Below are 14207 nucleotides of genomic sequence, written 5' to 3'. Positions count from 1 at the left end.
TTTAATCGTAAAAAATACCAAAAAATAGTTTTGTTTTAACGGTCAGTCTTATTTTAACAGTTATTTTACTTAAGTAGGATTAATTAATAAATGAAATCGTATTTTACTCTCGTTCGCGGGGAAAGAATAAAATTTGAGCTCAAACATCCTATTTTTAGGTCTAATTTTTGGACCTAGCCCATAATTCCTAGGCTCATACCCCGTAAAAAAAACCCTACAAAACTAACCTAGACTCTAATATAAAATGAGCTGAAAATAGACTCTAAGGGATATAGACAACAATCCGCCATTTTGGTGACAAGAGACCCCTCACTTTCATCATCTTCTTCAGGAGGGCAGCCATCAACTTTTAATTCTGAATTCCTACAAAAAATGAGCAGCGGCAGAACATAAACAAGAGAAGCTTCAGTCGCAACCTCTCATATAATTCCTAAAAAACCTTAGAGCTCACCCACTTGGGCACCTCCCATCCAAAAAGCTTCCGCTGACATCCCACCTAATCCCTCCATTTTTGGATTCCAAAGATTGAAAGAAAAAATCATAACTCCACCCCTTCAAAAAAGGTCCATCGTCACTCTCTTGGACAAAAAGTGATCGGCCACCACAATCTCACAAAAAAAAGAACGAAAGGGACAGTAGCGAGAAGCCCCTAACGCTTCAGCCCTCCCTCCCCCCAAATTCACGAGAAACATCCAAGAAAGACTTTACAAAATCATAAACGTAGGCTTTTATCAGTTCTTTTACGGCGTATTAGAAATCATTGGTTTAGTTCGAGCTTTCCGGTGCCGATTCAAGTTTCCGTCCGCAATTCGAGAGGCTCCGTCTGAAAGCTGTCCGATTGAGCTGCTGTAATTTAAAGTTCTCAGTCATCAATATAAAGGTTAATTTTCATTCTATTTTATTTGTTGTTCAATAATTTGGGTCATTGTGTTTTGTTTTGACTTCAAGTTTTTATACGATTGAATTTTATTTATTAGTGCTTATGTTTGGTTCATTACACTGTTGAATGTGTTTCATGCTGGGTTCATTTTTTCCCCTTCTTTTAGTATACCGTATGGTTAATCTTATTAATAGTTTTGTTCTCTTATCTATTTAAGTTATTTCTTTTAAGTAATTAACTTGATATGAGAAAATTAAGCTACAAGTGATATTTTCTTCAACGAATCAACGGGTTCTCCAGTTCACCATGCCTTGGTTTCATTTTAATTTCCTATCCTAGTCACTAATTTGTTCGGTTCGTATCTATTTTATTCATGCCATAAATGTTAATCTAATTTTAAATATTAGTTGCTAGTAAAAGTTATAGGAGATTATGTTGGGCCATGTTGACTATAGTCACTTGTTAAATCACACCCCTTTTCCACAATAATATGACTTCCATAACCTTTACGCCTCACAATGATCCAAAGCTAAGGCAACTCATAAACAATTCGTAGTTTGTTTAGGCGCATTTTTTTAAATCGACTATCGCGATTGTGGACATGTTCGCGTGGCATGATTAAGATTTTAAAAATAAAACCGGAGTATGCGTTCGCGCAACTTTAGCCAAACTTTTCTTAATAACAATAAAGCGTTATTAATTGTGGACACATTCGCGTGACATGATTTTTGACGCGCCAAACAAATGGGTACACGTACGCGTGACCCGTTTCAAGATAATTTCTTAATTAAAAGAGGCAAATGCACAAAGATTTTAAAATAAGTAAAGACAATTTAATAAGCCAAGTTTTATCAAAGTGACCGTGCTAGAACCACGGAACTCGGGAATGGATAACATCATCTCTCGGGTTAACAGAATTCCTTACTCGGATTTCTGTGTTCGCAGACATTAATACAAAGTCAACTTCCTCGATTCGGGATTTTAATCGGTGACTTGGGATACCATAAATTATCTTAAGTGGTGACTCTGAATTTTAAATAAATAATCACGTTTTGATTGTCATGGAAAAAATTCCCTTATACCCCTTTCGGGGTAGTGTAAAAGGAGGTGTGACACCTTGATTCCCCTCAAGGAAGTACTTCCTTGATTCTCTAAGTGATTGATTCTGAGTTCTTAAATTAGTATACTGCTATATTTTTTTACCTTATTCCACTACCTACTTTCAACTATAAATACCCTAAGTCTTTCACAAACGACACACACTTGGCTTCCAAAAAATCCCTCTCTTATTTAAAATCTCTGTAAGCCAAGGCTAATCATTTGTGCTCTTTGGTTCTTTCATTCTGCTTACTTCTATCTTCACTGGTATGTCCTAGTTTAATTTACAGCCACAACAACAACATGTTTCTTTTCTTGTTTCAATTTCTTTTATTTCTATCCTGCTTTTACTTATGGTTTTGTTGTGGAGTTTGTAGCTAAACATACTAGTATAACTCGCCTCCCTTTAAGCTCATGTATTCTCTTGTGTGATTCAAGCATGTCTGGACTATTGTTTTCCTTTACCTACTGTGCAATTACCATTTTGTGAATCCCAAATCCTTATTCCCCTCTAAGTGTTTATGTTCCTCATAATTGGTTTGTGATTATGCCAGTGTCAAGCTATCTTTGAGCATGTCCATACCAGTACTAATACTCCTGCTGGGGTCATGTGTCTGCATGAAATGTCTGTGTATATCGAATACATTTAGATTCTGTGAACTTGATGTGTGTGGTCTTATCCTGAAGTGTTTGAATTCTGTTTACTACTCCAACCTCTTTCAAACAACCTCTATTGCTTTACTAATTGCTTTCAAAACAGACCTTTAAGTCCAGTCTTTAATAAATTTCTTTCAAGCATGTGTCATGCACTTTCACTCTACTCTTAGTTAATAAGTTCTGCCCCCTCTAGTATGTGTACTGCCTTGGGATCCTCTTGAGAACCCTTGGAACTCTGGCATACTAAGGCTGGATTTCCACTGCACTGGTTCAATGTTTGGCTACTAAGTTTAGGTGTAAGCATTGTCCGGGGTCCTTGAGACCCTTAGGGAACTTTGATGCACCTAGACCCTGATTTGTTTGTGGAAATGAGGTTTGAAAGACCATTGGAGGCTTTGGGAAACTTGGGCCTGATTGCAGGCTCCCTATAGAATAGCTTCTTAGTTTTCTATTTCATTTATGTAAGTCATCTGTTGGCCTGCAATATTTTGTAAACAGATATTCAGGGTAATTTAGTAAAAGGGGTGGGTAGATGTATACTTTATGGGGTAATATAGGTAGAAATCCTGCTCTTAGGATTTTACTTTCAAATTTGCCTGCTTTACTTAATAGAAAACATGTTCATAGGGTGTGACTCTTGTTGAATCTGATTTCATTTGGCATAATAGACATCATGTCTATAGGTTTTCACTTTTAGTGTCATTTGCATCAGCTATAAACCACGTTCATAAATCTTGCATTTGTCATATTAGAAACCATGTTTCCAGGTTCCAAGTCATCATGTTTTAAATCAATTCAAGTATAGATACCATGCCTATAGAACATAATTCCAATTCAATGAGTTACTGCAAATTGCCTAAAACCAGTAACACGCCTAGATACCATGCCTATAGGGACTTCTACTCGATATTATGTCTGGTAGTCTAATTAGCCTAATGAGTCGATTTTATCTCACCTAGTTTACTTCTTAAAACTGGCCTTGTCAAGCGATAACTCTCTAAAACCGATCCTTTCATAATTGTTTTAATCCCGTTAGATATTCTGCCTATAGGTATTGAAAGGTTCTATTTCGAACACTTGTCTGTTTCTGCATTAGCATAGACACAGCTCTGCATATAGGCAAGCCTTACGGCATTTTCAAAACTTGCATTTCTCTGAAGCTTTTTCTATCACTCGACGTCTCTGAATTCTAATAAGCTTTTAAAGAGGAGGTCCTAGGCAGCTAATAATGTTATGACTTCTGTATCTAAAAGTGGTTTATTTCTGCATAATCACTTAGAAATCCTGCTTTAGGACTTTGATTACTAAAGACCTTACTTGTGGTTGAGTCGTGCTGCATGCATGCTTGTTTGCGGAGCAAACTATGAGCCTTTTACTTTCTCTCATTATGTGAAAGTCCTAGATGCTTTTTGATTGTCGCCTTTAGAGGTTTGCCTTTAAAACCTTAGGGGTACGTCTAGAACGACCTATAGGTAGAGGTCCCAACTCCCTCTGGGACTATTAAGAAGGGACGGGTAGCAGCACATAATAGGAATCAATGACCAAACACTCGCTTTGCATGACCAATAAGGAGATGGGAAGGGTAGACATGAGATATGATGACTGTGCGTTAATGTCACATGTAGCCCCTCATTGAGGAGTGTTATCAGACATTGTGTGGAGTGATCTTATAGCATAAACAACCTAGGACCCCTTCTTACCCCAAATCCTCTCCTCATTTAAAACATTGTTTGAATAATTTGTTCAAACCTTTATTTCATTACTTGACTTGTTCAATGAGCTTTACAACTTACTAGTTTATATGGACTAATTTGTAAATATAAGTTCGGTCGTGACCCACAGTTGTGGACCAAGAGGGGTGCCTAACACCTTCCCTTCGAGGTTATTTCGAGCCCTTACCCTAATCTCTGGTAATGCAAACTAACCCAAGAGTTAATTGCTCTAGGTGCCCTAACGCACCATAATCCGTTAGGTGACGACTCTTCAAATACCCAATTTCCAAAAGAAAACGAGTCATTACACCCGGTGAATGTCGAAACCCGGACCTCCCTCCACAAGGATGGGAAAAAGGGGCGCGACAACGACTATTAATATGAGACAGAGGGAGTACAATTAAAAGAAACGAGTCAGTTTGTTTGTCTCTTTATTTTTAAAACTTGTTAAATGTTAATTCTAAGAAACTTCCTGTAAATTATGGATTAGCAACAAAAAAGATACCTAGTATAATTTGCTAGTATTGCTTAGTAGGTTCACAAAACCAAGCCACTAGGATTTTCTTGAAAATTTAGGTGGCTTCTTATATCAAATTCGTCAATGTAGCAGTAGCTCGAAGCTCAGCTGAGCTTCAATGGTGATGAGAACTGGACTTCTATGCCATGGGAGGTTACATCAAAGAGAATGAAGAAGGAGAGAGAGAGTGAAGCTTCTAGAATTTCATTTCTCTGAGATTAAAGTCTGAGTGGAGAGTCCACTATATACAAAACGAGAATGAGAAAAAAATGAAATCAACTAACTAAGGCTACTACAGCTGTCACTTAACTAACTACTAACCACTCCACTAACTGACAACTAACACAAATAACTCTGCTCCAATAAGTAAGCTAGTGACTAAGCTAAGCTAAGTGAATAATTAATCTTAACACCCCCCAAGTTGGAGGTGTGGTGAACAAAGACAAACAAAGCCAACTTGCCTAATGTAGAATTGTACTTGATCCCAGTCAAGGCTTTAGTCAAAACATCTGCAAGCTGATTGTATATTCTGATGTGGTGGAGAGAAATTAGGCATGCTTGTAATTGATCACGCACAAAATGGCAATCCACTTCTATATATTTGGTTCTTTCATGAAATACTAGATTCTTTGCAATGTGCAGTACAAACTGACTGTCACAGAATACTGAGATAGGCAAGGAAAAAAGGACAGTCAGTTCTTCAAATAGTCTTCTCAACCATACTAATTTCCCTACTACTTTCCTCAAAGATCTATACTCTACTTCTGCAGAAGATAGAGATATAGTCACTTGTTTCTTAGACTTCCAACTGATAGGATTGTTGCCCAATAGCACTAAATAACCTGTAATGGACCTCCTAGAATCCGGGCAGGCTGCCCAATCAGAATGACAATAGGCTTTAACTGTGTGATCTCCATCCTTTGACATGAAAATTTCAAAAGTACGGTCATTTCTCATACATCTGAGCAGATGAAATGCTGCTTTCAGATGAGGTTCTCTGGGTTCCTATATAAACTGACTCAAGCATTGAACACTATATGCAATGTCCAATCTGGTGTTAGTTAGAAAATTCAGTTTTCCTACTAGTTTTCTATAATAGTTAGGATCCTGTAATATTGTGCCTTCTCTAGCCTTCAGCTTTATAGTGGGATCAAGGGTGAACAATAAGGTTTGTAATCCAAACAATTGTATTCTTTTAACAAGTCTAGTACAAAGTTCCTTTGAGATATAATAACCCCATCATCTTTATACACAATCTCCAATCTCAGAAAGTAATGCAACTGCCCCATGTCCTTGATCTTGAATTGTTCACGTAGAAATGCTTTGAGTTGTGCAATTTTCTGTTGGTTAGTTCTAGTGAGTAGTACATCATCCACATATACTGCAACACACATTGAGGATTCTCCATTTCTTTTATAGAAAAATGAGTAGTCATACATGGAATGTATATAGCTCTTTGAACACAATGCTTCAGTCAATTTTGTATACCATTGTCGACTGGCTTGTTTCAAGCCATAAAGAGATTTGTTTAGTTTACAAACCAATCCTGGTTTATCTACAACAAGACCAGGTGGTACCTGCATATACACCTCCTCATTGAGTTATACATGGAGGAAATTATTGTTCACATCTAACTGAGATATAAACCAACCTTTCTTAAGTGTTGTAGCTATCAAGGCCCTCACTGTTGTCATCTTTACCACTGGTGAGAATGTTTCTGTATAATCAATTCTGTTACATCATTTTTGTACGTTGAAGTTTCGTCGTAAGTTAACCGACGTAAGTTCGAGAATAAGATTATTTTAAAATTATAAGCACTATGCTATTTCAAACAAGTGATGAGTAAATTCGTGAAGGTGAGAGGGTAAGCAAATCGAAGAAAATGAATTTCGTCAAAGTTTGGAAATTTGGGGATAAAATATGGTCCAAGTATAATATCTCGTATTCATGGACTAGTGCCACACAAGATGCCACATGGCCATGATAGTAAGGTATATAAAATGTATTAAAAGTAAGTAGTATTTTAAGTAATTTGAGATAATTCCTAATTATGAGGATAATTGATTAATGATAGGGATAATTGTGGTATCAAGAAGGATTATGTGGATAAGGATATTCTTTTGGGGTTGCCACATGGCATTAAGCCAAGACAAAGTGGCAAAATGTCCATGATGAGTCAAAAGACAACTTGATTACACGTTCTCCTTTATTTAGAGAATTGGACATAAGTGCCTTGGTTGGTTTCTTACTTGGAAATACAATGCATCCTAGCTAGCTATATCCTAATTTGATTACCAAAGTCCAGTTCACATTCAAATGTGGTGTCTGATGAAATCCTGTAAGTTCATGCGTTATTTTCAAAGAATTAGGTTGGATAACACCACAATTATATGAGATGTATGTGCTAAGTAAGTATCAGATGAATTCCCAAATGAATTCATATGAAATTTCATAACGCTACAGCAACGTGAGATGCAATTCTAAGGAAGCGCAGTACAATCTTTCTCAAGAATATCATACAGATTTTTTCCTACTTCGGTCTGCCGTTATGTATTGTTGCAATTGACGTGTGTTAAAGGGATTTTCAAGAGAATTGACTCAAGTATGTTAAGGCTATCCCTTCTTTCTTTTTGGTATGATCTATACGACACAAACAAAACGAGAAAAATACGCAACTTTCATAAATCACTTTATTCATAGAAATATTAGTGTTGTCTATATTCTTGATTCCCCATATGAATTATTATTATATCTTCTATTCATGGGTCTCAGAAAAATACGTATTTGATAAAGTTTATCCGAAATGCATATTGATTTTATGATATTCCGAAAATCTTGTAACGTATTTCATATGCATTTCATGCATTAATGCATGTACATTGACCCATGACCAGATGACATTATATACACATATATTATATGTATATGAGATATGGGAAAAGGTTACGACGTTATATACGCACCACCACCTGATCAGCTGATATACGTTGATGATTTTCCCACTGGCTGAAATAATATGATGGGATACCCTTAGAGGCTTGATGATGTTATGAACGCATATACCTATGCATTGTATGACATTTATACGCATATGCATGACATTAAAAAAATGAAATGATTCATAAAGCTATGCAGACGTACACGTCGAGTCTTTTACTCCATGTTTCTCTCATGTCTATTATTTACTGATTTTTATTCCTTACATACTCGGTACATTATTTGTACTGACGTCCCTTTTGCTTGGGAACACTGCGTTTCATGCCCGCAGGTCTCGATAGACAGGTCGAGAGTCCTCCAAGTAGGTGATCAGCTCAGCGGAAGATGTTGGTGTACTCCATTTGCTACGAAGTTGCTTGTTTGTTCAGCATGATTTAGATGTGTATTATTTGGTATGGCAGGGCTGTGTCCTGACCTTTATGACAATTATGTATCCTTAGAAGCTTGTAGACAGATGTCATGTACGTAAAAGATTGTATGACCTTGTTGGCCTATGTTCAATGTATGAGTGGTTATTTTAGTTTTAGAGGACCATATGTCTTATGTATAAGTTGGTATTACATGTTGTATTCTACATATTTCACGGCAGCCTCTCCGGCTCAGTTATCTATGATAGTATGATACGAAAAGATACGTTATGTTGGTACTCGGTTGAGTAAGGTATCGGTTGCCTACCGCGGCCCATCATTTTGGGTCGTGAAAAATTCCTACTTGCTGAGTGTAGCCTTTAACAACCAGTCTAACTTTGAACCTTTCAAAATTGCCATCTGCTTTGTGCTTCACCTTGTAGACCCATTTGCAACTTATTGCTTGTTTCCCAGGTGGCAGAGTTACTAGGTCTTAAGTGTGATTGGAATATAGTGCTTCAAATTCCTGTGTTATTGCTGCTTGCCATGCAGGATCAATGGCTACCTCCTCATATGTTGATGGTTCCCTATCATGACAAACATTTCTCATAAAAGTCTGACTGATAGAAGTTAGTAGATTAGGGGGCAATGTGGTGATTCATAGAGAATAAAGCATTTAAGGTAACATGATTTGTTTTAACGTGAGGAAGGGAATGTACATAATCTTGCAAATAGGTAGGTGGTTTATGATTCCTTTGAGAGTGTCTCAATTAGACAGGTTCTGTAGGGGTCTATTCAGTGTAACAATGTTATGGTGAATTAGGTAATGGAGAAAAGGGTACTGCAGAAGGTCATGAGGAGGCTACATGTATAGGTGACATAAGATTGGATGTGCTATCAGGACTCCTTTGATCATTGAAATCTTCAGACAATTATGTAACACTTGTACTATTAGAAGGTTGTTCACATAGAGACTCAATAAAGAGAATTAGATGAGGGACAAATGTCTGAGGAGATTTATTCATATTGACTGCAAAAGGAAAGATGGACTCATTGAAGACTATATCTCTGGAGATATGAATCTTTCTGGTGGCTAGACTCGGAACTTTGTACCCCTTTGTGTTTGAAGGGATAGCTAATAAACACATGTGGTGTTGTTCTAGGTTCAAACTTGTCCCTGTGTAGTATTGGTACAATAGGGTAGCATAAACAACCAAAACTCTTTAGGTGAGAATACTTTGGATTTCTTTTATACAATTGTTCATATGGAGTTTAGTTGTTAGTTAAAGTAGAAGGCAATCTGTTTATAATTTATGTGACACAAAGAACACATTCACCCCAGTATCTTAAGGGTAATTTGGATTGGAAGAGAAATGCTTTGGCTGTTTCAAGGAGATATTTGTGTTTTCTTTCCACCACACCATTCTGTTGTGGTGTGTATGGACATGTTTTTTTATGAATGATGTCTTTAGATTGAAACAACATACTTGCTTCTGTGTTAGTGAACTCTAATCCATTGTCTGACCTTATGGATTTGATAGTTACACCAAATTGGTTTTCTACTAGATTTATGAATCCTTTGAGTATTTGAAGGGCATTAGTTTTGCTGGATAAAAGGTGAGTCCAAGTAGATCTACTTAAATCATCCACCATAGTTATAAAGTATTTGTATCTATCATGTGTAGGAACATGATATGGACCCCACAAATCAACATGTAGAAGTTAAAAAATTCTGTTGGTTGTAATGGTTTTCTGAGGGAATGGTAGTCTTTCTTGTCTAACCATTGGGCAAATGGCGCAGTTGAAGGGTTGTTTGGGAGAGAAGTTGATAGGAATAGTAGTATTGTTGCTCATTTTGGTAAATGGGACATGTCCAAGTTTGTTATGCCACAATACATCCATATTGCTTTTAGTATAGAAATGAGAAAATATACTAGGGACCTTAGAAGATGGACTTGTAAAGGAAAAATGTTCTTCAATATTTCCACATGGATTATTTACAATTGGATAAGAGGAAACACATTTATTGACATGCAATGATCTATTTACAGTAGAATGAGAGGGACAATGTGTGTTACAAGTATAACAAGTAGAAGTTATAGACAAGGCGTAAGTGGTCTTTACTACAAGGCTTGCATTATTGCTCTTCAAGCAGCTTGGGCACAGGATGTACAACCCATCTTTGATTCTACCAATCACCAGAGGCCTCTTCATTGAAGGGGCCTGCAGTATGCAATAGTGTTTGACAAAAGCAACAAGATAGTTAAGATGAGAGGCCAAAGAGTGAACAGAGATCAAATTGTATCTAAAAGAGGGGACAAATATCACTTTGTCTAGGGTGAAAGGAGCGAGCATCATACTACCAATTTCTGTCACCTTTACCTTGTAGCCATTTGAAAGTACAACTAATAGAGGACATGGTAAAGTTACTATCTTGGTTAATAGGGATTTGTTAAAAGTCATGTTTTTTGATGCCCTTGAGTCTATAATCCATGCATCAGCTTTGTTTTTGAAATATTCACATGACAGTTTACCAAAATCAATAGAGGAAGTACAAGCTATAATACATGTAAAGTTTGCTGCTCCCGATGCAATATTAGTACTAGTTATGCAGTCTCTTCCTCCTCCTGATTGAAACTATTGTAGTAGACTCACTAACTGGTTGTATTCCTCTTGAGTGAGACTCATATTCTGAGTATTATCATAATAAGCATATTTCTCAGTTTCAGCGGGTTGTGTATCAATGGTTGTTATATATGCATTAGCCAGTGCTCTATTTCTTCTATTGAACCTATTATTCTGGATGTTATTGGAATTGCGATTGTAGTTGAAACTTTATCTAGGATTTTGATTGAAGTTGGAGGTCTGATTGTGATTTGTATTTGTATATGGATTCTGATTCTGACTGAAACTTTGAAGATATCCATGAAGCTTATAACATTTCTCTTTGGTGTGCCCTGATTTCTTACAATAATCACAAAAAGGTATGTTCCTATTGCAGTGATTGTTACTGGGAGAATAATTTATCTTAAATGAACCAGGTCTATTTGTGCTAGCACTTAAGGCTGATGATCCTAGAGTTAAATGATTATTTAGCTTGATTTTTCTCTGCCTTTCCTCTTGAATTAGCAATTAAAAGGCTTAGGCAGTTATAGGAAGAGGATTCATCATGAGTATACTACCTCGAACTACAGTGTATGTCTCATTCAATCCCATGAGAAACTGTATCAGCCTCCTATCCTGCTCAGATTTGTGTATGCTTTCCTTAGCTCCACATGTATAATTACAAGTGTAATGAGATTTGACAATCAAAGTGTTGAGTTTCTCCCATAACTTCTTCATTTTAGTGTAGTAACCAGCGATATCAAGGGCTCCTTAGGATATACCATTGATTTCCTTTTGGATATGGTAGAGTTTTGTTCCATTTGTTTGATCATATCGATCTTCAAGTTCTCTCCACAATTCAACTGCATCTGTTACATATTCCACACTATATGCAATTTCCTTAGTTAAGGAATTTAGAATCCATGAATTGACCATGTTATCGCATCTTTTCCATTGTCGGAATTTTGATGAGTCTGGATCTGGTCTCTTGCACTCCCCGTTGATAAATCCCAGCTTATTTTTCACTGATAGGGCTCGCATTACATCCCTTCTCCATGATCGATATCCAAAACCATCAAATGGAACAGGAACCAATGTTGATCTGGGATTATCAGATGGATGCATATACAAGGGACTACTGATATCAACACCTGACTGATTAGGTGATTCAGCCATGGTCGGTGTAGATTGATCATCATCTTCGACAATAGTCATCTCGTACAGTATGAAATTTCTAAGTAAATGAGAACTAGAAAATAGTGATTACAGATCTAGAAGCAATTTCCAAGTGATTACAAAAATAAGAGAAGTTTGAAATTGATGAAAAATGAACTAGCATGTGTGCGATTTGATTGAAATTGAGATTGACGGAATTAGAACTAACATATTTAGAGAGACGAGTCCAAACTTACGCTCCTTTCTCTGACATCGTATCAAATTCGTCAATGTAACAGTAGCTCAAAGGTCATCTGAGCTTCAATACTGATGAGAATTGGACTTCTACGCCATAGGAGGTTACAACAAAGAGAATGAAGAAGGAGAGAGAGAGAGAGAGTGAAGCTTCTAGAATTTCATTTCTCTGAGATTAAAGTCTGAGTGGAGAGTCCACTATATACAAAACGAGAATGAGAAGAAAAATAAAATCAACTAACTAAGGCTACTACAGGTGTCACTTGACTAGCTACTAACCACTCCACTAACTGACAACTAACACTAACAACTCTTCTCCAATAACTAAGCTAGTGACTAAGCTAAGCTAAGTGAATAATTAATCTTAACATCTTAGGCATTAAAATTAGGTTAGATTTTCCTGTATCTCCTTAATTTAATTTCATCGGAATACCTGATCTTTTAGACCTATGTACTCCTCAAGAAACTCTCATCAGCACAATTCTAGTTGAAATGGTCAAACAACGGTTAAATTACAAAAAATCTAGAGTAATTGCTACAACCTACATTTACAAAAGTAAATAGACAATTGCTGAAATTAACAGTTTCGAAAAATCAACTAGAGAATTAATGTCCATCCAAATTGCAAGTTTTTATTTTAAGTCACCTAAGTTATCATCATCAACAAATTTATTGCATACTATCAAAATAATTGGAGTAATCTCACGGTAAAGTAACAATTCCCTAGTGAAATTTCAGTTTTAGCAATCCATAGGGCAATTCCAAAAAATAAATGAATACTCTCTCCGGCCCTTTCCTTCCTCTCCCGTCTTATTTATTTGTCATTTTAATTTTTAACCATTTGAACACATTCTGAAAAATGATAATAATCGACTAATTTCTTATTTATCCTTTGATATTTTAATTTTTTTATCTCAATTTAAAATATTTATTAAGTAGTATGAGCAAAACTTGAATTAAATAAAAATAATTATTTCTTTCTAAAATGATAAATTACTTTTATCAAAAGTCATAAGCAAATGAGGTCATATCGGTGATAGAAACTAAGTCATCGTAAAAATTGCACGTGGGCCCTATTTGGTCGCCCCATTTAACATGTACTTACTTTTTAAATTTTTTTAACTTGTACAATTGTTTAAACAACTTTAGGCTTCTTTCTCCTATTTCTTCTTCTTCTTCTTCTTCTTCTTCTTCTTCTTCTTCTTCTTCTTCTTCGGATGATGATGATGATGAAGTGCAATTTTTCACTTTAGACTTATTGGCCTTTAAGTACATGAAACTATTAGTTGTACTTCAGACATATTTGGCCTTAAGTGCATCTGAATTGCAATTTTTTGCTTCAGACTTATTGGCCTTAAGTGTAGGAAAACGTTTGTTGCACTTCAGATCTTTTGGCCTTAAGTGTATAAAGTGCAATTATTCACTTAAGACTTATTGGCCTTAAGCGCATGAAACATTGGTTGCACATCAGACCTATTTGGCCTTAAGTGCATCTGAAGCGTAATGTTTTTTTACTTCCGACAAATATTTTTTTAACTTCAGATCCGATAAGTCTGAAGTTGATCGTATAGTGGATAAACTTGCAATTTTTTTTTTCTAAGTGAGTATAGGTTCAATTGTATTCCAAAACCGAGAATAGATGCAAAAGCCCCTAGGTCATGTCATGGGTAAGTTAAAAAGAAAGGTCAATTTTAGTTGAGATTGAACTGTAATTGCTATTATTATAAAAGAAAAAAGTTTTTGTATTGGGAATCTTTTGGGAATGTACCAAAAAAAATACTATTTACTAACAACTAGCCATTTTAGTCATGCTACAAAAAATGGTCAAAATAAATTATCAATGGTATACAACATTCCAAAAAAATAGGCAAAAACATATATTTTTTCCGATGAGTATTATTGTGATTCATTGAAAACACATAGATGGTGCAATATAAAAAATTTGACGGAGTTTTGAAGACGAATTTGACTAGTTTGGAGTCAAA

At 35.9% G+C, this 14207-nt stretch overlaps 1 long non-coding RNA gene across 1 annotated transcript; it reads left to right on the top strand.

The window, feature by feature from the left end:
* Positions 1 to 287: 287 nt before the first annotated feature.
* Positions 288 to 8421, top strand: LOC104226331 (uncharacterized). Its single transcript, XR_710827.2, has 2 exons — positions 288 to 880; positions 8133 to 8421. It is a non-coding gene; the product is annotated as an uncharacterized lncRNA (long non-coding RNA).
* Positions 8422 to 14207: the final 5786 nt, after the last annotated feature.

This window comes from Nicotiana sylvestris, chromosome 2, assembly GCF_000393655.2.
Source record: "Nicotiana sylvestris chromosome 2, ASM39365v2, whole genome shotgun sequence".
In the NCBI taxonomy this organism is placed as follows: domain Eukaryota; kingdom Viridiplantae; phylum Streptophyta; class Magnoliopsida; order Solanales; family Solanaceae; genus Nicotiana; species Nicotiana sylvestris.
This window is presented reverse-complemented; position numbering and strand designations above follow the sequence as displayed.